Source organism: Gallus gallus, chromosome 8 (assembly GCF_016699485.2).
Source record: "Gallus gallus isolate bGalGal1 chromosome 8, bGalGal1.mat.broiler.GRCg7b, whole genome shotgun sequence".
Classification (NCBI taxonomy): Eukaryota; Metazoa; Chordata; class Aves; order Galliformes; family Phasianidae; genus Gallus; species Gallus gallus.
This window is the reverse complement of record NC_052539.1, coordinates 2,881,223-2,903,537: the sequence shown is the minus strand read 5'-3', so window position 1 is coordinate 2,903,537 and position 22,315 is coordinate 2,881,223. Positions and strand designations below refer to the sequence as shown.

Sequence of the window (22,315 nt, the reverse complement as noted above, 5' to 3'; positions counted from 1 at the left end):
CCTACTCCAAAATGAATCTTCTCTCAGGTATTTTATCAACGTCGTCAACAGCTTATTTACTGTCGCCAGTCAGGCTCTGTTACAAAAGATCTCATACTAATGTAGTCAGTAGAGAGATGTTATTGTAGTTAGATGCAAGGACTTTTTTTTCCCCCTTGTGGTTCAACTGAAATATCTTCAAGTCTTCCAGAGAGGTGTTTTCATAATATTAGAGAAGCTGGAGAATTCACTCTTCTGTTGTAACTGGAAGCAAGGGTTAAACAAAAATCCCCAAAATCACAAGGGTTAAACAAAAATCCTTCCTGCCAAGGGTTTTTAACTTTTTTCTTGGTATACTTACAAGATATTCAGATAGGGAGAGTTCCAGCATAGAGAAGGATCCCATGCTCTTTATTTATACAGTAAATAAATATTGGTTTCCTTTACTGAGTATAAAAAGACTTACTAGATACTGTGATGCATAATTTTTTTTCCTGTTAGTGTAGCCATAATGGCCTTTCTTATAAGCCCTAGAAGAGCCACAGTAACTTACTAATACCTCTACCAATATGTTAATAAAATACTTGATGGGCAATACATTTGCTGCCATAGTTAACCATCTACTTGTTGGTAAATTTGTTATTCTCTAAGTGGATTAATCATTTTTCAAAGTTGCATGTACTTGTTCAATCTTTTTTTTTAAAGGTTTAGATGTTCTCTCTAGAACTGTATTTCCTTCTAGAAAGATTGTTAGGACTACTTTCCTATGTCCGTATGTACAGAATCAGTCTTAGATTGCTAAGCTATGTAACCAAAAAGTTATGCTTAATTTTAAGACCTTGGTGACAATATGTAGTTGTTTAAAGGATGTAGCTAGGACTAACTGATGTAGTGTGGTATGGTATAGTGATTATTACATTATCCTCCGTATTCAACAAACAAAAGTTAATGTTACAGCAACAATGAAAATTGTACTAAGGAAGTTGATCTCCAAGTGTGATTAAACAATGTTAAAGCTAAAATTGAGGAGCTTAAAAAATTATGTTAAAAGCCTAGTATAGTTTAAAAGCATTGTGTAATTTAAAGTTTGGTAACTGGTAAAGTTTGGAAACTAATAAATAATTGGGGAGGAAGAAGAAAGCCCCCAAATTTTCCAGTTCTGTGTTGGTGGATTTATGTTGGCTCTGGCACTGACTGCAAATTTGGTAAAAAGTCTAATATTCTGTCCTCAGCCTTCTCACTGGCTTCCTTATTCCATCTTGACCTGTGCTGTGGGATTAGTGTCTCTCTTAAAGGAAGGCTCACAGCCCAGTCTGTGTGCTTTCCCTTTGCACGTGGTCTGTGATTGTATCTTTCCAAGCCAATGGCTTTTTATCAGATTGTGGACTTAGTCCTTTGCATCCACAGCTTTGATTTGACTTTGTTTCTTAACAGTGATCTCCCACTTCATGCAGCTTCTGTACAGGACCTTTAATATGTCTTGCTGTGGGCAGAACACCCAGCTTCTGATGGCTGGTTGACTTCGTCACCAAACCAGAAACAGACTGAGTCAAGTTACAAGTCTCTGTCCTTCTAACACTTAATTTTAATGAACAGTGATGATACTTACCCAAACTTCCCTTTGAGTGTTGTTTCTTAGCATAAAGTACTTAATAGACGGCTCACACTAACATTCAGTTCCTTTTATATTGTGTTAAAATTTTTTAAGGATGGAAGACATGTATAGAAGTCGAGCATTAGTGTCCTTCATTTGAGAAATCATTTTTTTCTAAGAATTATCAATGCACTTGGTTTTGCACAAAGGAGAGAAGTCAGTGATTATCTTTTGCAGTGACCAGTGAAATAAAGAACATGACAACCTCAGAGACCTAAAAGCCCTATCTCAGGCAAATTTACTCTTATTTAATTTTAAGAAGTGGCAAGTATGAAATAATTGTGGGTTTTTTTGCGTTGTGTGTTTTTTTTTTTTTTTTTTTTTGTGGCTTTTTTCCCCCTGTGGTTGATATTACTACATATGTGGAGACTTCACTGAAGAAGCCTTTTGTCATGTTCTGAAATGCTCTGCGGTCGATGTAAGGTGTTGCAGTGAAATGGATTGTCTTCCAAAACTTAATTTCTGCCCCCTCATTTATTTATAGTAGCAGTCCTGTATGTTTTCTTTGTAGTACGTGCAGGCTATTTGCATTTACGGAATGGTCTAAGGCAATTTCAAATATTTCTCGTGTTGCTTTTCAGGTCAGGAAGTCATTTCGTGAACTTAGGCCAACTTTAGTTATAATACTCCTGCTGGCAGGTAGTCTTGCCAGGCCTCATTATGTTTTCTTTGTGTATTGCCCTGTTGTCTTAGAGTTTTACATAATAATGCAGCTCTCCATCTCCTTTTTCCAGGACCACCAGTTGAAAATTCATCTGAAACATGACTTCAGCAGTGCAAATGCTCAACTTGGTAAGCAAAAATATCTGCATTTTCTTTAACACCTATTTTATTTCATGTTCATTTAAAAAAAAAAAAAAAAAAAAAGTCTGATTGGACTTGCAAAATATCTTGAGAAATGCTCCCTAGGGAAATGTGTAATCTATGAATCCATGTTTTAAGTTAATTCACTAATATACATTCAAGTGTACTGAAACAATGCTTGCTCAGTAATGCAGGCTGATATACACTCCTAGCAACAGCAACAAGGATATTTGAAAATTGTCAAAGAATCTACAGATGCCTTTGTACCTGCATGCATAGCTCTCAACTCTGCTTCTCTAGACTCTTCATGTGCAAAGAAAAGAGGAAAAGCACTTGATCTGAACTCACATTAAGACTTGCCCTGCAGTTGCACGTAGAGAGCTAAAATAGCTCCCGTTGTTGTCCTACAGTGGTCATGGTGTTGTGTGGTTCAACAACAGGTGGATTTCTATACAGACATAGAGCTGAGGGAAGCGTGGGTCATGCAGGCAGTATAGTTATTTATCTTATATTTGCTCTTGCACGTTGAGGGCATTCCAAATTATTCCAAATTACTAAGAGAGACAAAAGAAGCAATTGCGTAGTGAGGTACAAAACAAGTTCAAGAAGTAAAGGCTTTACCAGGCTATTGGGTAATCTGAGTTATTGCCTGCCTGCCTGGGAGCCTGAAGGAGCAACGCAGTGTAATTCAGTATAACGTAGAGCATAATTTAATGTGAAATCAAGGGCTTGAAACTTCACTTTCTGTGCAGAATTAATAACTGCGGGTGTAGCTTTTTATCTGGGGAAGAATAATATAATTTGTTTTGTTCCCAATCCTAAATATGTTAATAATGTGATTTTTTGCATTAGCGTGTAAAAATGTCAGGGAATAATTTGCAGGTAGTACGTAATAGATGGTCCTGAGTTTTTAATTTGCTTGAGGCTTAGAACATCGTTGTATTTTTATAATGTAAATATATTGGTTTGGTTTCCCTAGCACTGGTAGCTAGGGAAAAAGGAGGTTCATTTGGTTAGGAAATACATCTCCAGATAAACTAAATTGTGTTGAACTTGGCCACTTGAATGCCAGTAACACTTGAAAAACAAAAGACAGCAGTAACAAATATTATTTATGCACATATATTTTATGGAGAAGAGAGAAGAAGAGAGTTGGGGGTTTGTTTTTCATTTGCAATGCTTGCAAGCTCAGTGAAAACTAAAATGAGATATGATTCTAAGAGATCCAGTATACTGTTTTGACTTGCGAAAGCTTTATTGAAGGTGAATAGACAGAAAATGCTCATCAAAATACACAGCTTCCCAGAGAAACATGCCATAACATGGTTGTATATTGAACCTACTCAGAGTTTAAATAGGTCCTGGCACATCAAAATCCTATGAACTTGGATACTAAAAACATAAGTAGAAACAGATTCCTCAAAGTCAAATTATTTTGTAGAATTTATTCTTGAGACACTCCAAGGAATCACTTAGGACTTCAATAAGATTTTTTTTTTTGTCTGTAACTGTTGAAAATGATAGAAAAAGTGTCACAAAGGACCTCTAGAGTTCATTAACATCTCTGTTAGATATGGGAAATGTTCTGAAAGTGACCATGAGATGAAACTACTTGCCAGCTTTGGGTTCAAATTTCTAACTGTTCTTTCTGATGTTCCTTCTCTCACGGTAACAAACAAACAAAAAAATATTTCTTTGTAAAAAGAAAATCAGATGACGATTTCATGTTGCAAGGATAAGGTCCTTTTTTGTAGTGTGTTCACTAGCTAATTGACTTGTTACATGTTTATTAGTGATCTGATGCAAGACTTGAATGCATACCAAGTAAGTTTGCAGATGGTACTGAATTTAGGAGGAGATGTTGAATTCCCTGAGGGTGGAGAGGCCTTGCAAAGAGACCTTGACAAACCAGAGGGCTGGGCAATCACCAACTGCATGAATTTTAACAAGTGCAAGTGCTATTCTGCACCTGAACAGGGCAGCTCTGTATATGCATACAGACTGAGGGACAAATGGCTGGAAAGTGGACTCACAGAAAGGGATCTGGTGGTTCTGGCTGACAGCAAGTTGAATATGAGTCAATATTATCCCTTTCAACTCAGAATATTCTATGATTTCATGATACTTAGAATTCGAAGCAACCAAAAAAGAAACTGTCTAACTTTCAGTGGTCTTCCAGAAATGAGTCTTGTACTAGAGGATGGAAGGTCAGTTCAGGGATATGTCCCATCTGCTGGTACCACTGAACGCCATAACCAGTTTTTGAAAGTTTTTATCTAATCATGATATAATAAAAAAGCTTTGTGCTCATGTTCTCCAGAACTTGATTCCATGTCTATCATAATGCTCTCTTACTGGGAAGTTCTACTAAGTAATTTCTTTATCACATTTCATATAAAAAGGCAACACTAGGTGTCAAGAAACTCCACTGTTTTGTTGCCTTCTCTGTCTCAGGCTCACGTTTGAATCAAACTTAAACTATTTTAGTTATTTACAAACTAAGACATAGGACACAAAGTAAGGAGGAAAGAACAATGAGTCACCATCTCCTTCCTGCTGTGCATCAGAAATAGTTCACTTCTAGAGTTTCCCAATCCAATTTGTGAATCTAATCTGTTGAGATGCAGGCTTTGAGTTCAACGTCTTTGTCTTGCCATACGTCTTGACCTGCACAGCGTGTCTTGTGTCTCATTGTTACTTGCCTTACAGTGACAGGGCATTGTATTAGGCAGTATGACTGACACCTTCCCTCCTGAAGGTAAACTTAGTTTAGCAAAGATACTCTTCAGAGTGCTTGGAAATAATATAAAAGATTCAGCAGTAAGCAAGCAGGACTCTTTTTGGTCTCATGGGCGTCGTTCTGATATTTCAGCATTTCCTTTAGAGCAAAAAGTTGTAACAAAGAATATGTATATTAATAAGTGATGATTAAGAGATATAGAAAGTTTTATAACTGATAAAATTAAAACTGTACAAATGCTATCTATATATGTTGATGCATAAAGATGAAACATGTAATATGCATTATTTGAAAATGTAAATGTTTTTGAAGTTAAAACCTTGAAATTGAATGAGAATATGCAGCTTATGAATTTTGAAAATTTGCTTGTTCAGCCACAGATGCTTTCCTTGAAACTTCTTAGTTTACTGAAACATCTTCCCCTACATGTACCCTTCATGGAATTCTGGGGGCTATCAGCTTCCTTTTCTCTTGCAAAAAATGTCAGTAACATTCTGAAATTCCGTGAATGGGCATTTTTTTCTCATTCAATGCCTCCAAAGTTAACTGAAAGGAGGAAAATCCCTTAATTTCTTCACATCATGACCATGCTGTTGGATGTGGTTGTAGTTGTAGGTTAAGTGTTTCAGCTTAGTAGAGATCGGTGTTAAAACTCCTGGTTTTACATTGGTGTAAATGAAAGGAGAATATGGTTAATCAAGTTTGATTTATTATAAACAGGTGCCAGAGTTTGATTTGCAGTTGATAGGCTTCTATCTTAGGGAAGGTAACAGCTAATCACTTTCCAAGGTTGGAATAACAATAAAAGGCTAAATCTTTGCTGAATGCACAAGGTCATACCATTCAATTAAATGAATCCACTTGATTACTTTTTTCAATTAAAGGAAAGGAAGCACTGGGCTAAAAATAAATAAACAAAAAAGATGGTGCATCTGTTATTACCAGATGTGCTTTACAAGAAAGTGTAACATGAATCAGAATCAAATGCAGAATTTCTAGGAAACATCAGCCCAGTTTGCTGGGTGAGCTTAGCCACGTGTTTTGGTAAGAGAAGATATTTGAGTTATATACTGAGGATTTCCTTTTTCTCTGGATGTGAGCTATATCCTAATCATTTGTTATAATTTCATGTTAGTGTTAACATTAGTGGTCTTACAAGGGCTTCAAATAAATACCCAAATAAACTATGCGCAAATTGTTGTCTGTTCAGCCATAGGCTGAATTGGGTGAATTAAGAAGTGATTGTTCTGGTGAACAGTCTTTTCATTCACAGAGTTAGCAAGTATAGCACAGTACAATGCATATTTTCCCTAAATGCATAAGTTATTAACCCTGAAGGAGGAAGAAAATACAAGCAGATATTCAGTGGTTTGGTATCATCATAACAGAGTACTATTTTTGCAAACTGTACAGTAGTTTTGTTCTCTGCAGTGCTATGTACTTGACATTGACTGGAGATAAAAGATAATTTACTTGCTGCTTGAGGCAGATTCAGCTAAGCTCCCTATCAAGTAAAAATTCAGCATAATATTGTCATTGTTCGTGTGCTTTAAGTGTAATGAAATATATTCAGCCCTCAGAGATGCATTGTGGCAGAGGAAGTCCTTTCAATATTTTCTTTGAAATTGATAACACACTGTAAGTAGCTGTTTCAATGGGTGTGAGAATTTTAACCTTAAGCTGTTTCCCATATTGCTGAAGCTTTTTAATTTAGTATTTAACGGTATACGGATTTTCCTTCATTCTATCCACGAGGGGAGAAATACTTACGCTGTAATTGTTGTTAAATTGATACTTTCTTCACCTTGAAGGAGTGACAAATTTTGTATTGAAAATAGATACTGGGAAGTAGGACTATGTAAAAAGCAGAAATATGAAGAAAAATAGAAACACTGGTCAATTGAGTCAGCTGTCTCTTCCAGTTTAAATCATAACCAAAAGGGCTAGGTTCTAAAGAATAGTGAAAGAAGTACAGAGAAACTACGTCTAAGAATACTGTGTGCCCAAAGATGCCCCTACAAAATAGGGAGGAGGTAAGCTGAGCTTGTTAGCAAGAAGTATATGCTTTGAAGCACTAGAATTAGGGAAGGTATTGAGGTACAGTGAAGTCTAATAACATAATTTTATAAAGTTCAGATCTGTATGATGCCTGTTGTTAGGGTAGGACAGATGTCCCTAGCAGGGATGCACTTAGAAGAGTAATATAAATTCTTTTTCACTTCTGTTGTGATAAAGGCCCAGTATCAAATTGCTTAATATTTGCCAATCAGAAGTGACAAGGTAAGATAAGGTGATCTAGTCACGCTGAAGTTGGTGGCTCCTCCATCTCTTAAATGAACGCCACTCAGCTTCCTCTTTGGGCCTCTACCACCTCTGGGGTAATTTGTTCATGTCGCCCAATTCTGTACTTGCTCTCCTCATTCTTATACCCCAGCTGGTTTCAGACTAATCCAACAAACGGTTAATGAGGTTAGTTGTTATAGTGCTTTGTTAAACAGCTTCCAGTTTGAATCAAGCAGTTCAAATGCTGAAACAGACTTAATAAAAATGCTGTTAGTTTAAAGTGCTGTGCTTTTTTTCTTGACAAAGTTTGACAGCTGACTGCTGATTAAATATTGCAGTCCTTACCCCAGGAAGCTCTGAGTCAGCCTAGAATTAAGAAAAATCTTCAAAGCAGTCAGCACTTCAGTACTGTACTTTATGAATGAGAGACACTGGATATGTAATCCAAAATAGAAAGGAAAAGGAATACATGACATATTTTCCAGATAAGCTAGAGCACAGGAAGCTGACTTTGACAGACAAAGGATGCTCTTTTTGACTGATACTTCAGCATACAAGTGATTGAGGCAATGTATCATAGCTAGGATAGCGATATTTCTCTACCTCTTTACAGGGAGTTAGTCCACATATAGATCATTGCCTAAATAACACCTAAATAAAGAACCATGAAATTGAGTTCTTTTTCCTACTTGCAATATTAGCATATCTTTCATTATGACTTACTAAATGAAAAAAACAATGTAGAAAGTTAGGTAAAGATTTATTTTTCTCCAGCTTACATTAGTTATGTTTGTAAGAAAATTCTTGAAAAATCTAGTCAGGTAATCCTGTGGTATGCTTACCTTGATGTTGTAGTCCAGACTATTTTGAAAAAAGGTAGGATTAAATCTCCTAACCCAAAGTTAGCATGTTCCAAACAATGAATGTTTCTGGTTTTCTGGGAGAAAAGGGGGGGAAGTTATTTGTCTTCATTTTGGGCTGCTGGAATATACACTCATGTTCTCATGTTCTCTTTCTGTAGAAGTGCCAGAAAACAGAAGTATTAGTTTTCTTGTAACTGTTGAAATACTTTATCTTCATTCATGCAGCACACAGGCATCTGTTTGTGTGCTGTGTTTGTGAATAATATAGTAAATAGCATTTCATTATATCCACAGCTGCTCTTAGGGCTACGTCATCACAGTCTAACTGCCCTGAATGTATAGCGTGTCTCAGGTTACTGCCCCAGCAGACGGAAGAAAGAGAAACTAGCAGAGAGGTTTTGAGAAGTCCAGTCCATTTTCTTTTCACACTGAGCTACTTTCAAGTTATTTTTTGAAATATTCATTGGAAGTTAGTCAGTCATCTATAATAAAAGCCAATGAAAGTGCAGATGTAACTCCCTTAGGCTCTTTGGAAATGATAGCCCTAACTACCCAATTTATGTGCTTCTCAGGACACTTGGGTGTTTTAAAACTCTATTTCCTTCCAAACCACTAACATTACCTGCCGTAATATATATATATATATATATATATGTATTGATGATTTTGAATATGTGGCAAAATTGCAGAAAAGGTGCTTCCACTGCTGATTTTGTAAAGTATTATGGATTCTCAGTATTTAAACACAATTTAAAAAATACTTTTTTTTTTCTTACCAATATCAGTCTGAGAGCTACTCTCAGTAAAAATTGTAGCTCTCTATCTGCAAGAATTACATGTCATTTCTTTGCAATTATTTCAATTAGCTGTAAAAACTTTTTGATTGTGCCAAAAATTCCACACAGTAAGTGAATGTTTCTGACACTCACTGGGTTTGAAAGTGGTCTGCAGGGAATGAACAGATCAGTTCAGGAAAAGATCCAAGTGAGTTATGTGTATGATAATTTACTGAATTAGACTAGAATGGAAATTGTAACTAAAACTTGTTGACAGAGCCAGAGAAGTCCATGTTGCAATAAAAATGTACTTGTCATATGTAGTAAATGGAGACTGCTGAACAATGTGATTAATGATTTAATTATGAATACTGAAAGAATAAAGAATTACCCTGTTCTACAGTCAAGTATCACCTACAGAAATTTTGCTAATTGAGCTTAGATACTTGACTTCATGAAAAGCAAGAAATACTGCTTTTTTATTAGTTGCTTGTCTTTTTTTTTTTTTTTTCAACACTTTGTGTGATGATATATAGGAAGTGAACTGATAGCTAATCATGGGTCAAATGATGTGATATTTATCAAATTTTTGAAAGTGGCAGAGAAAGTGCAATTTGAAGGGCAGTCTGTTTCCTGTTGTCAGCAGGGCTAGTAAAGTGAAACACATCATTTTGGTCAGGGTTCTGAACAGCCATGATGCCCATCTGAACATTGTGCGCTGACATGGCAGAATGCTGGCTTGTCCACGTCAGTTGTTTTCTAGTGACATGAAAGAGGCAAATATTCAGATAAAGCAAGTACATTTCTTATTTAAGTTCTTAGAGGGAGAAGAGATTTAATTTTACTGATAAAAGTGTAGAGAAAAGCATCTAGAGTTAACAAATTCTACCTGCTGATACCATTAACTAATGAAAAGAGAAAAAAAATAGTCTAGTGATGATATAAAAATATCAAATAACCAACAATGTGATTTGCACTCTTTGTTTTGAGAAGATTATAGGTAATATTAAATGAGAAAATATTAAATTGTATCACTAGTTTTATGTCTCTGTTACCAGGTTTAACCTAGTTAGGATTTGATGAGTTTAATAGAATTACTATTGACTGATTGTTACTATTGGAACATTACCATATTATTCATCTAATTTTATAGATTTTGTTTTTTTTTAGTTGACTTGATGGTATGTTGTGATAAAGGGTCCTTTCACTTTCTTGTACAACAGTGAAATAACTCAGTAGGTACAACAGTTAAAAGGAGAAGAGCCTTCCTGGTGAAATAGTTCTCCTTTACTTCCCTATGGATCTTAGAATGTGACGTTACTCTATAACCATCTGAATAGTATAATAATATTCTTGTAGAAATGAAATTGAATTCTAATGTGAATTACTGACTCCTAACAACTGTGACTTCAGGTAGATTTGACTGTTCTATTCTGTGCTTTAAACACAGTTATCATAGGTTTTTCTATTTTCATCATTTTCCAGAATGAAGTAAAATAGAGATGGGAAAATTTGGTTTGATTTATCTTGTCCTTAAAACTGAATAGAGTTGGCTGCAGAAATCGACGAATTGGTAATTCAGGCTCAAATCTGAACGAAGCAGCTTAGAACCTGCATCTGTAACATAGTATAAAACTCAAGTGAGGTTATACCCACATTATTGTATTTTGTTTGTGGGTGCAATTTGAATATTTTTTTCCATAACAAAAATAAGCTTTACTAAAAAGTAAATGAAAAGTAACACTTTTTCCTTGCAATTCTGTCCTATGAGCTAGACCTTGGAATGCCTTTGTGATCTACAGCATTGGTATAATTGGAGATATATGAGTTTTGAAAGACAAAAACCTATTTATTTAGGAAGCATTCTATGTGTAGTTTTTAAAGAAAAAACATGTAATCATGAAGTGTTTATTTGGAAAAGGGTTGCTATAGCTACGCTGTGTAAAGACAGACTAGAGGATATGTTGATACAGGGAGTCTTCAAAGGATAAGCAGCAGTAAGCAGACAGAAGTAAGAATGAGAAAAAATGGTTCAAAGGCTAAAAAGCTGTATAAATGAATTAAGAAGGAATGAGTAAAGGATTAAATAGAGAATAGATAAATTACAGCTGAACATAAAAAAAAACAAGTAGATCAGGCATATAAGATGTATAGAACACTTTTGAATATGGTGAAAGTGAAGTATGATATGATGAGGTAGAACCTCTTTCAAGAAAAAGGAAAATAAATAATCATTTTGTGGGAGCCTACTTGGAACAGCAGGAAAAGGATGGCTTGATTTCTTTTGGATAATCAGTAGGTAATGGAGAATGTAATACATGATGATGGTTTTTATTGGTTGGCTTGGAAAATTACAAATGAAGAAATCTTCTGGGTTGTTCAGTCTAATCCCTCTATTTTAAGCAACTATATCATGCCTTTTTTAAACTGTGTTAGAGTCTTCCTCTTTCTGAGGAGAAACTGCCTCAATTCCATTGTTCTGACTGTTAAAAAATCTTGTAACGTTCAGACTAAAAGTATTCACGGCACGGATTCTCAAGCAGCTCGAGGCTGTCTTCAGTGCTAATCTGTTGAGGTCAACTGACGTGCTACAGGTGGAATCATAGAATCATTTGTTTTGGAAGGGACTTTTATAGGTCATCTGTTTTCTGGAATAGATTCTGTGTAGCTATGATACCATACTGGAAATCTTTTAACATGATTCTCTTATATTATAAATTCTGTCTTTTCCTTGTGGTATTAAATTTCCAAGATATTCCAGAGAAGCAAATGCAAACACTTTAATACAAAAAGAGCATCTAGGATCTACAAGGGATTTAAAATTGTTTAGCAAAATGCTTTGATGGTAGACTTTCAGTAAGGATGACTGTCTTACTGAAGCACAAAAACTTACAGCAAACTATATATTCAAGACTTCAGAATGTCAAATATCAGTAACATTTAGGGGAGCAATAGAAGCAGTAGAAAAGGCATGCTGTTCCCAAGTAACTGTTGCTTTTTGAAGAAGAACTTCATGGGTTTAGAGAGTAGCAGAGAGGCAGAAATCCCCCTAGGCTAAACCTAGGAAGTTGTCAGAAAGGTTCAAGAAAAAAAGTTAGAAGTATCTGTATTGCCTTTAAGATGCAGCAACCACAGAGAAAGGTGTTGCAGAATGAATTCGATTTATTCTGTTACAACCCAAATGCTTTAAAAAATTACGGTAATGCTTCCTGTGTCAACATAAAGGTGCAACAAAATCATTTAATATTGTTGTTTTTAAATTATTCATTGTATAATAAGTTTTTTACAAATCTTTTCTTGCCCCGTGGGTATGATGCAAAGTTGGGCAACTGTATCAGTTTGTATTTTACTGTAAGCAAAATGAAAGGCTCATTACATTTTTAGGAAAAAAAGAAAAAAGAAAAAGAAATAACGTCTATGTTATTTAGCAGAGAAACTTTAGGTAATATTATTCATTTCTATAACTGAAGAAATTTAAAACAAATATTTTCAAAATATAAACAGCTAACATTAAAAAGTATTATTCTACAGGTGTTGTATTGTTTAGTGATAGAGTAAATATGCTGCTCCCAGAAGGAAGTACATACTGTGAATTTATCTACTGTTGTGTTTAACATTTGCTAATTTCAACTAGCAAAATCTGAGTTATAAGTTCAGTTTAAAAACCTTTTGAAATGTCCTCTGTACAGTCTCTGTTAACTACCAAATAAGAATAGACAAAAAGATTTTCACTCCTTTTTATTTCCAGGATATTTGTTTAATTATTTAGAGTGCTGTTTCATGATCATTCAGATGTTGTTCCATTTGCAGTGGGTAATATTAGAATAGTTTTTGTTGTTTCTTTAATAAAATTGCAAGATAGATGCAGGAGGTATGTAGAAGATGCTAAGTAAAATGTGTTTTTTATGGGCAGATACGTTTGATTGTTACAAACACTCAAAAAGTAAATGGGTAACTTACGTAAAGTTCAGAACAGGTTTTCAGTATTTTTCCTCTAACGAAAAAGGGAAACTTATACAGATTTTAATTTTGAATAAATATTTGGATATTTGTTGTGGAAATCAGTAGTATAAAAAGAAATCCAACAGAAACCATGACATTCTTGCAGATCTGTCACATTGTAAGACTTTTTTCACTTAAATGCCCATGTTCGTCACCATTCAATTAACTGATAATTTAATTACAAAAAAAAAGTGTTTTATTATTTGTCCTTAAGATTATGCTGGCTGCAGTGTGTGTCAGCATTATCAGACTGAGCAGTTATAGAATGTGCCTAAACAGATGGAACGTCAAATAAGTATGAATTTTAGTTGTACATTATGCTAGAAAAGATGAGGAAAATGGGCATAAAACCAGATGCAGCTGCTGAGGGTTCTACATAGTATTGAATTTCTTTCCTATGCTGTTATCTCTGGAATCCTTTAGAGGATTGTGAGGATGGTCTGTATCCAACATTTTAACAGCAATAAAAATAGGTTATTTCCTATATTTTTTGCTAGGCTGGTTTTGACAACAGTGAATCACTATGTTTTCTAGTGAGAGATTTCTCTTACAATCTAGGAATGAGCATTTACCTTCTGTAAATTCTAACAGTGAATATTCTGTTTAATTTATATTATAATAAGAATTTTATTCTTACTAATAATATTATTATAATTCTTATAATAAGAAGAATTTACTTTCTAAGGAAATTACACTAGTATTAGTATAACCCATGTTGATCGCTCCAAAAGTAATACCTCCTACTTATTTCCACGGAAATGACAACAGATACAAGGGGCATAGTGACACTATTTGATAGAGAAAATCCTCAGCTACAGAACAGTTTTTCAACATAGGAACCACCACTAGCTCTGCATTTTTGCCAACAACGAACAAGAGCCTAAGTGCCATGCTCATTAAATCTACACCAGCAGAAGTGACCCACAGTCACCACTGTTGAAACACACCACCCACTACCTCACCTCACTGTGCTCACATCCAGTGTTTGGTCTCCATAAACATTCAGCAGGTGTTGATAAATATCAGTGGGTGCCATTTTTTCTGCATGAGGGAATTCAATTTTACACCTTTGTTTCATATGCACTTCCATATCAGATATCATTTGGTCAGACTGCCCCTCTGCTGCCATCTGTCACATGGCAATAAAATGGAATATTTGTGGGAAGATTCAGCTTCTCCTGCCATAGCACCAACATCCGCCTCCGACATCATGGGCCAACATCATAAAATAGGAGGCCTTACTTTCAGAGCAGCCCTCATATGTTCAGCCTATCCAGTCATAGATCTTTCCTTTGCATTCACCTATCTTGGTCACTTGTGTCTGCAGCTATCAGCTGTGTGCTGAAAAGATTTTAAAGAATTTAAAGATCTATACAGTGAAATTTTGCAAAATTTCTTCTAACATACCAGCTGTATAAATAGACCATCATTTTCACCAGTTGGCCAAATTGAAACCAAATACTGAAGTCAGAGTTTGCAGAAATAGAGATTCATACAAGACGGGGGTGGGGATGAAAAGGAAACATATTTGTTCACTTTTTGTGGTTAACATTGGGATCAGCTGGAAAAGACAAATTATCCTTAAATATGCAGATCATCAAGAACTTAATGATTTTAGTGCTTAATTCATGATCCAAAACTAAGCAACAGTAAATGCACCATCTGGATAGTTAATGATTATAATTTTCTTTGAGTTCTGTTGCTGTGCTTCCCAAAGTCTGTTTTTGTCATTTATATCCCTTTGTCAGTGTTAAAGTTGTCCAGTCATGTGGTTATTTAGGAGTTCATTTTGGTGGGGAAAATTACAGATAATTTTAATTTTATGCTCAAAATTTGTAAGGCTGTGTCCCTTCCATGTTTTGTTAACATTTTGGTATGTGCCATCTAAAACTTTTTCTCAAGATCTTCCTAAGCATTATAGAATGTTAAGAAAAGAAGTGAACTTCATATGTGTTGATAGATCAGGACACATGCTATGATTATTCTGGTTTTGGTTCACGGTACATTGTTTTATTTACTTAGTTCCATAGCAGTAACCCCTAGAATTTTACAGGAGGAAAGAATAGTTTGCAACCATCACTGGCAGCACATCACACAGATCGTATACAGATTAAAATTGTTCCCAGCTAGCAATGGGAAATTATCATCAGAGTGACTTCCAAACGGAATAAATAGGAAATAAGTAAAGCGTAGGTTTTGATCAGAAAATGGCATCTTTACCAGTGGTAGTGTCTTTTCTTATTTTATATTGAAGAAGATAGATGTGAAAGAGAAGGTCCAAGACTTTTGGACACTATATCCATGTTTGTGTGAACACAATTAAAACTTCCTCAGAAATTAAAAATATGCAGAGAAACTGAACCAGTTGGTAGCACAGCATGAAGAGTCGGATGCAGCATTTGTCCCATGGTTAATTCACGTTTAAAGATTTTCTAGAAAACAATTTCTCAAAGTATGCTTTTATTCTTTATTTTGTTTGGATAGTGGTATTCTAAATTGAGGTATGTAAACCACTAGAACTATAAGAATTATTTAACTTTCCTTGAGCTTTCTTACCGGTATACTTACAGTCCATTTGTGATGTGTTAGACCACTATGCATGCACTATGACTCTTGTACATAGACTGTGTATTGTCTATTACCTGTATCCTTGGAATCATGTTGATCTTTGCTGGCTTCTTGTTTTTGTGTCTTGGAAATGAAAAATTCCCTCATTTTTCTACATACAGTTATCAGTACTTCTTGACTTATGTACTGATCTAATAATTTAAGGAGTTATGTGCCTGAGGATTCAAGTGAAATGAATGGAGAGAAAGGTCTGGCAGTGTTAGTGTAATTTCAGTTGCTATTTATTTCTATTTATTTTGCCATTTCAGAACCATAAATTACTTTGGGTGTTAGTTCCTAGGCACTTAGATTGTTGCTTGGCTCTGAAAGATTATAGGAAGAAAATAAAGGAACCTTTCTGCCTCCTGACTGTGATTTTCCTGGCTTCAACTTTAAGCAAACTTCATAAAATATTTGAGCTAACTTTTCATTATGCAGAAAAAGAGGCGACTAATGATGGAATGATAAAGCTGGTTATATCACAGTTAATTTTTACATAAGAGATGAAACCTGTATACTCATAGCCTGTCTTATTTTGCTAACATATTTTCAAGATGTAGGAGAAAATTTGATTATTTCTATTTAAGATATTTTTCAATGAAAAAAATGCAAATATTTGGAAAGAGGATTTATGCATTAAAAAAGTGTTTTCCCTTTACTACATTAGTTCAGTCACTCAGCTGATGACACTGGATTCGACTAAATGAATACCCTGAGTTTGAAACATCAGTGTATGCATCACATTTTCAGCTATCATTTAATCTGTAAAGCAGCGACTTTCAAGAATAATCTTCCATTTTTAAGAGTAAATCAAAGATTTCAATTATTGCCTGAATCTAGTATACATTTATTTCTTCTGCTGTAGTTATGAACTTGAATAAGAAAGTATGAAAAAACAGAGTTGTTGCATGAAGTGTATGTTCTAAAATATATATACATATGTACATACATTATGAAATATGGCACACCACAATGATTCAGATTTAACTTTTCAAATCCAGTCAGCCTGACACAGTGCAGCATTTAAAATACAGAGTAGGACTAAATATCATCAAACACGATCTGTTTAATTCTGACTGAAAAAATTAAGATGGTTGGTTAACTGAATAAAAATGCTGATTGGATGCCAGCACTGTGTGGGATTTGATGCATTTAGTCATTTTTATAGCTTATATAATTGGCTTTGCAGGCCTTTGTTAGGATTAGCTAAATCAAAGCCAATCTGAATGAGCGTTCTGGAAGTAATCTTGTACAACTGCCACCACAGTCTTGCTGTCTTACAAAGACAATTTCTTCCTCACCACCCTCCCCCCCCCAACAGATGCATTGTGCATACCTGTGTGGGTATCTAACTTTTCCAATTATAGCTCCCTGACGTGGTCTTTTCTCCTAACCATCTGACAGCTAGCTGAAGACTTCCACCACTTTGAATGACTGAATCAGTTCCAGACAGAGCACATTTACCTTTGAAGTGGAAAAACCTGTCAAGGTCTTTCAAAATCTTACTCTTAGAATCACTGTTGTAGATTTCCCTCCCCATATGCAGACTTGAGCTTAAGTGAGGAAACTCTAAGTTGCCGTACGTTAATGAAGACAAGAATCAGAAGCAGGAATCAAGGCTATCAGTATAGGTAGCAACAATTTGCTGGTATGGTAGACAACCAGATGTAAGCTTTATTACACATACGAATAACTATAGTATCTGTCTCTGTCTTTAGGTTGCATGGTCTTGTGTTCTTAATTTCCCTCTTAGGAAGCTCTCTTTGCAGCCAGATGACATTTTTTGTTCAGGGAATCAAAATTATCCCAGTCACTTCCTTGTGGGCAGCTACAGAAGAGCTGAAGAGAACAGTGTGTGCTTGATTTTGTTCTTTATTTTTCCTCAACAAAAATTTGTGTGCAGCTTTCTTGTGAAGCAGATCATTCTTGGCTGTTATCACACCTACAATTTCTTTATCTGAAACTTGCAGGTTTAAATTTTCTGTACTCATATTTCTGTAGAATTAGGAATCCAAGCAAGGATGAAAGGAAGTAAGCAACTTAGTGCAGATTGGCTTGGAAGATATTACTAGTAGGAATGCAACTTTAGTAGTCAATTCTTTCCTATTATTATCATATTCTGAATCCCTTATGGGCATATGTTGTGTCAGCAAAATGAGTTATCTTTAAACAACTTTAGGAACTTAATTGTTCTTATATCCACACTGGAAACTCTCAGTTTCTCATATCATTGTTCATCCAGGTATGCAAAGAAAAGCTTATAAAGTAAGCATGACTTGAGGCCAGGAATATAGAGAATGTAGATTTCAAAAATATCGGGACAAATATATTCTCCTAAATTTTGTGTTGGCTCTTCATTTGAGAAATTGTAATACCAGCTGAGTTTGGGGCAAAAGAAGCTTACCTGGGAACCAGTTATAAAATTCAGTTACATGACTTGTTCGATGGTGCTTTTCCAGGGAAGAAAATAAAAACAGTTGAGGAAGAAGCCTAGTTTGTGTAAACTAAAGTGTGGTGAGAACACATTCTGACCACTATATTTTTCTGTGATTCTTTTCTATAGCATCCAAACCCTGCCACTTCCAGAGCATATTTTTTTTCTGATTAATCATTGTTGAGGATTCCAGTATAGGCTGCTGCACAGAGACTGCTTCTCAACAAGTTCTCTAATACTTTCACTAATTGGATCTACGACGATCAAAATTCATGACTAATGAAGCAATGTAATGTAAAGTCTTGTAATGCCAAAACAGATAGTGCAGAGTTTCTCAAATAGTGAAATTCAATTCCTATGCAGATCACCAGAACATTTTATCAGTTATTTCCACGAGTGACTTTCTCATTGTTGATTTTCTCCTGATCCCTGAGAAATGTAGTGCAGTACAGAGGAATAAAGAGGCCATGGGGAATGCAAAGCTGCAATCATACAGCAGGATGACATGAGACGACAGGAGCAAGTATGCTTAAAACTTAGCCTGGATTAGATTAAATACCTGCATGAAGGAAATAACAGATTCAGTTGATTACAGACTTAGAGTGAATAATGGGGTAAATTTGATTTGCTGTTCCCCATTAGATGTCTTGGGGGAAGGACAAACCATAAAACTGAAGGTAGTCAAGAGCATGTACTGGATCAGCAAAATACACAGATTTTAATAAATGGAAGAGTTCTTCTGCTATTAGATAGAACTGACAGTTATTGGAATTGTATAGTAAAGCTGTTCAGTTGGAAAAAAATCATAAGTAGCCTACTGTTGCCTCTAGCATTTTGAAATGGGTTGAAATGGGTCTTCAGATAATTATAAAATATATTACTGAATAGAAATGACCACACACTGGAACTATTTCATTATTATTATTATTATTATTATTATTATTATTATTATTGGCATGTTGATTATAGCCTAAGAAAAAAAAGAAAACAATGAATTTTTTGAGCTAAGTGACATTTATATTTTAAATATTGCTATTCCTGTTTTCTTGTTTTTTGTTTTTTCCATTTGCCATGTTCCTTTGTTACCTTGGAGAAACTAGAAATGAATAGTAATTAGAGTCACCATGAATATTTGATGTATGCTACTCTTTTCTTTTCAAGCCAGCTTAATGTTTTTTCTTCCAGATGTGGTAATTCCTCACAATGGCTTATATTGTTCATTATGACTAAATGACTAAGTATTTTTTGACAGTACCTGCCCTTAAAAGAGGCACACATATATTGTCATCATGAGGTTTCATAAACCTTTCTATTATATTTTTTCCCCTGAAGTATACCTGAATGATTGGAAAGAAAAAATAATAATAATAATAGAATGAACAGTCTGGAAAAACTCATAAGAAATTCAGTAGCAACAAATGAAAGGCAGCACACTTGGATAGGAGTAATCAGCTTCACAGATACAGGATGGCAAGCAATCTAGGTAGATTTGGGGGCTTGTTTATAGCTCTGTGGGGGCTTTGTTGTTGTTGTTAGAAAAGCATAAACCGCAGTAGTATGTATCTAAACAACTTTTATTACCATACTTCAGCAATTGGAAAATTCAGGATCTATAGATTTCCCAAGTCTATCTATAGTTTTTCCCAAGTTTTCTTGGGAGCTAGTCATGAGTTCAGTAAATTCTTGACTCCATCAGGCTTTGCTTGGTATACATATCATTTGACTAAAACAGCTTTTCAAATAAGCATGTCTTATAAAGGCATAAAATATGCCTTGACCAAAATTTTTTCATCAACAATAAAAAATGGAGTTGGAAATTAAGAACTGAGAACTGTAAGCTGAAGCAGTAGCTATTGCTTGCTTTTAAACCGCGTAGCTGAAAAGTCTTATGTTTTTTGTTTAAAAAAAAAAAAATAGGAAAAAGTAATGTTGATTTAGAAAAACTTGAAGATTCCACCTGACATTTTGCATTCAGCTTACCATTTCTCAATCATCTAAACAGTACTAAAAATCAATAATATTTACCCTGTTTTTCAACTTATTTTGTGAGATGTATTTCTATTAAGCATTGAGATCTGAGTTTTGCAGTCTGAAATCCCATTATATTTTTATATATTTTAATGTGTATTTTATGTTTTTATATGTCATAATTTGCCATGTATTATTCAGAGAGAGATAATTTTATATCGAATTTAATGTGAAAACTCTTCAAATCCACTGCATTTAAACCAGATGGTGTCCCTTTTGTTTGTATAATGATTCTTCTGCTTAAAAGATATATTCTGTATAAGTACAATAAAACTGTTTACTTAGGTCTAATTATCTTTTTTAACCTGAATATTGAACTTTGAGATGAGCTTGAGGTACTTGCTAAGAGAAGCAAATTGTCTGGGAAGGTAGATGCAGTCGCACCTTACCAGATGAAGTTTCACAGTTCCTGGCACAAGGTCTATACAGGAAAATTCAAATGATTGATAGTGTTTGCAAGACATGTTCTCAGAATTTTCTTAAGCTTGTGAAACTACTTGAATTTTCTGCATCTATCACAGCAACCCATTTTGAATAGTGCGCTGAAATACTAATTCATACATTTGAATTTAGTCTTGTAGATTTTTTTTTGTAAATCAAGGACTACATCAAATACTTTTTGTTATAGCAGACCATAGAAAGTGTTTATCACAGCAGGTATAGTGTCTGAATCTGTTCTGTGCACAGCTATTATTTTGTCATGAGTAACAAAGTTGTATTTTTAGCAAGTGTACAGGAAAAGTAAATTAATGGTCCTACGGATAAAATAAACTGACAAAGAAAGAAAGCTGATAGTTTAAGGATTATTCAGAAGTTCGTAGTATAGTTTTATCCTATTATGTGCATATTGTATGCACAAAAAAAAAAAAAAAACGAACAAAAAAAAAAACAAAAAACCCACTAAGAATACTCTCAGTAAGAAAGCGATAATCTTCACTGACGGTCTGGGAAAGCTTTCAATATCTGAGCTGTTTTGGACTGAGGCTTTAAAATTTCCCAGTTACAGCTATTTGATAACGTAATTTTATTATTTCTTTTTCTTAGACAGAAAGTTAAGTCTAAATAGAGTCAATGAACTAAAATTTGAAAACATAATTAAGTAGCATTTAATGTGAACGTGAAGACATAATAAATGCAGCCTCATTTTCTGCTACTAACATGAAAAGAAGTTTTGATTCTCAGCATAACTGAAAAACTGAGTAACTTCTCTTAAGTGTCTGTGGATACATGTTTCAGAAGTGTACCTTCTCTTGGTGTATCTTTTAGAAGTGACTGATACTGTGAGGAAAGCTGAGTGCAGAGCAGCCACGCATTGTCTGTTGTGGATCACTGTTTTGTTACAGCATTTGATGATGAAGTCCAAAAGTTTTGTAGGATCTGAAAGAGCCACTGTTAGTTTGTTATTACACACTGGATTACCGTCATCCTCCTCAGTGAGACCGAGAGCTTGTGTTACACTACTCCATTCTGAAAGGTCTAAACCATGAATTGTCCATCCTTGCAGGACAATAGCCCCTAGCAACAGAAAAATCTTCTAAAACCCGACTTTAAATACTAAAAATAAAATGAAATAGCAGCCTTATGCACATTCAGTGAGGTATTCTAAACCAGTTCTAGTGAGCAATAACAAAGCAGGGTTAAATAATTTCTTCTTCAGTCTACTGTGATAACTGCTGCTAATGCTCTGTTCCACTTCTGTGACAGACCTTTCCCGTAAATACATGATCTCTGATTGTTTGTCAGGTATCATTTAAATACCTTCTCCACTTTAATTCATTGTCCTTCTGACCAATTTCAACATAATCTATTTCTTTTTTGATAATGTTGATTTACTGTTTATTTCTGTTCATTTTAGCCCTTTTTTTGTTTTCTGCAGTCTTTAGTGGTTCTTGTCTATAAAAGAAACTTTTGATTGCTTTATTTTTATTATACTACATCCTCTTGCATCAGCAGCATATTCCTCCTGTTTTGAAGTCCATGAATAGCCAACATTCAACAATTAACCTTTGCAATTGTAGTTTTCTCTGAGGTGCTATCTCCTCTTCAGGACTCCAGTATTTTCCCAGAATCCTTTTTCTGTAGCTATTAGAAGCAATGCTGAGGAAGTTGTGAGGGACAGATGTATTTTTGCCCAGAATTTCTGAG

The 22,315-nt window shown here is 34.8% G+C and overlaps 1 long non-coding RNA gene across 3 annotated transcripts in view; it reads left to right on the top strand.

The window, feature by feature from the left end:
* The window catches only part of LOC101750820, a 571,434-nt gene that overhangs the window by 391,571 nt on the left and 157,548 nt on the right, over positions 1 to 22,315 (top strand). For all 3 annotated transcript variants that reach the window (XR_006940028.1, XR_006940027.1, XR_006940029.1), the window contains one exon: positions 2,368 to 2,425. This is a non-coding gene — a long non-coding RNA (uncharacterized LOC101750820). The remainder of the gene's footprint in view (positions 1 to 2,367; positions 2,426 to 22,315) is intronic.